This window comes from Branchiostoma belcheri, unplaced genomic scaffold, assembly GCF_001625305.1.
Source record: "Branchiostoma belcheri isolate BF01 breed outbred unplaced genomic scaffold, Haploidv18h27 scaffold102, whole genome shotgun sequence".
Taxonomy (NCBI): domain Eukaryota; kingdom Metazoa; phylum Chordata; class Leptocardii; order Amphioxiformes; family Branchiostomatidae; genus Branchiostoma; species Branchiostoma belcheri.
Window position 1 is genome coordinate 44,065 of NW_017802403.1, and position 2,129 is coordinate 46,193.

Below are 2,129 nucleotides of genomic sequence, written 5' to 3' on the forward strand. Positions count from 1 at the left end.
AGGTAGGGTTAATGGTGAATGATGGCAATTCTATACCTTGTGATATGAAATATCTGCTATCTTCTACGGGATTTCGGTCACGGAAGTGACAATGGACCTCCCGACATGGTGAGAACCAAAAATTTGTCCACAACTCAGAACTGGTGCTTTTGCCCGAGACCCATTTGGGATGAACAAAGACGTATCCAGAACAGGTCGCGCCCCCCCCCCCTATTCCTAAATGGAATGTGTATCAGTGGACGCCAAAAGACAAACAATGGCAGCTTGGCAACTCAATCTGCTATGGTATTCCTCTATTATTACCTGCACTAACTGAAAGGACCGGCAGGCGGCATCCATGCACGTGTACGTGCAGGTATGTGACTCACCTGGCGTGAAACCTGTTTCCCAAGGTTTTCTTACACGTTTTGCCGTCATGTTTTTTAACATCGCCCGTTGTTTACAAACTGTAGTAACTGTAACAAGCTGTAAACTTACAGACCTACACTATGGAGAGTTTATCACATAAGACCATAAGAAAGTCACAATGTACTCTGTGTGACAGTTACGTTCATGTATTGATTATGGCTGAAGTATAGACTGCCTTTCGGTGACTTGGACAAGGCTACTTGTTTCAAGAGGGAACTGAGAACAATCATGATAGGTGAGTCCAATGGTTTTATATGAACACATTCTACAATGTATGGGTTGAAATATCTCTATTTTAACCCATAACTCAACAAGTCATTCCTACCTAGCAGCAAATCGTGCATGAATGTGTGGACACAAGTTGGAATAGATGGAAGGCTCAGGGTTACTAAAGGATATTAGTGTAGAGTCGGGACAAAAATGAAAATCAGGACAAAAGAATTCTACAGTGAGCTTTGAATTGCCTAAGTGTGGAAGAGTAGGTAATGTGTCTGGGTAAACTGTCCGTTGAGTTATTTGTTCTCTTAATATAAGTTATACACATCATAAACTGTGTCTGACAAGTTTTTACTTTTGCTGGTTGAGGTACCTGTGGTTCTTTAAATAAGATACAAACCAACAAGAGAGGAAGATCATAGCTGCAGTTACCTACATGTATTTACCTCAAGAGAACGTCTTACATTATAGTATATTTTACAGTTTATACCAGGGCTCTACACACGGCTAGTCTCCACTAAACTTCTTTTGCGGCTGAAGCAATCGTAGAAATCGGCCCGAAAAGGATATTAATTGGCGAGAGAAGGTAGCCGGCCATCGACGATCAAATTCTGGCGGGCCAATTGCAATTGGATCGTCGACGGCCGCTACCTTCTCTCGCCAAGGAGGTTAACCTCCTTGCTCTCGCCAATTAATACCATTTTAAGGCCGATTTCTACGATGTATTCAGCCCGCAAAAGAAGTTTAGTGGAGACTAAGACACGGCCATTTTGAGCCACTTTGACCCTTTGTGTGTTGGCGGCTCATCAAGGCTTGGTCGGATCCCGTCTTTTCTAACCGAGACCTTATTTCATGCATGAACAGATCGCTTACAAAGTCTAGTTGTCTGCACGAGTTGAAGGGCTGTCGAGCTACCGGTGGTGCCGTGTGCAAAATACGGGCCCGTCTCTCGGTCATTGACATTAACATCAAGAGTGACGGTTAAAATGGACTCAGTATAAGGATGGTGTCTAAACCCAAGTGAACCAAACCCAAGTTGCCAAAGTCTGCCGAATTGAAATCAAATCTAGCTTAAGTTCGATTTGATTCGTATAGAAAGGTAGGCACAGCTTCAAACTGGTCAGGCCATTCTCGAACTTGGGCCAACCTTGGTGGGCTGTTTGGTGGGAGATACCCAAGCTAGGTAAACATGTTTGAATTATAAACTTCATGCCCGTAGCCAGGATTTTGAATGGGGAGTTCTTCCTGGTGCTTGAGGGTCCAGCAAACGCCGAAGGCGCGAGTTTCCTAGGGGGTGTCCAGGGGTTCTCTATCTGAAATGGCATTTCCTGCGTTTTTGAGAGGATTAAAAAAAAACAACTTTTTATTCAATGACAAAGTAGGCAGTTTTTATACGATTCCAGCCCCGCTGGTGATACGAATAAGTCAATCTAAAGAAAAATCTTGGACCTTTAGATAAAAAGTGGACCAAAAAGTGGATCTGAAAGCCTTTTGGGGGGGGGGGG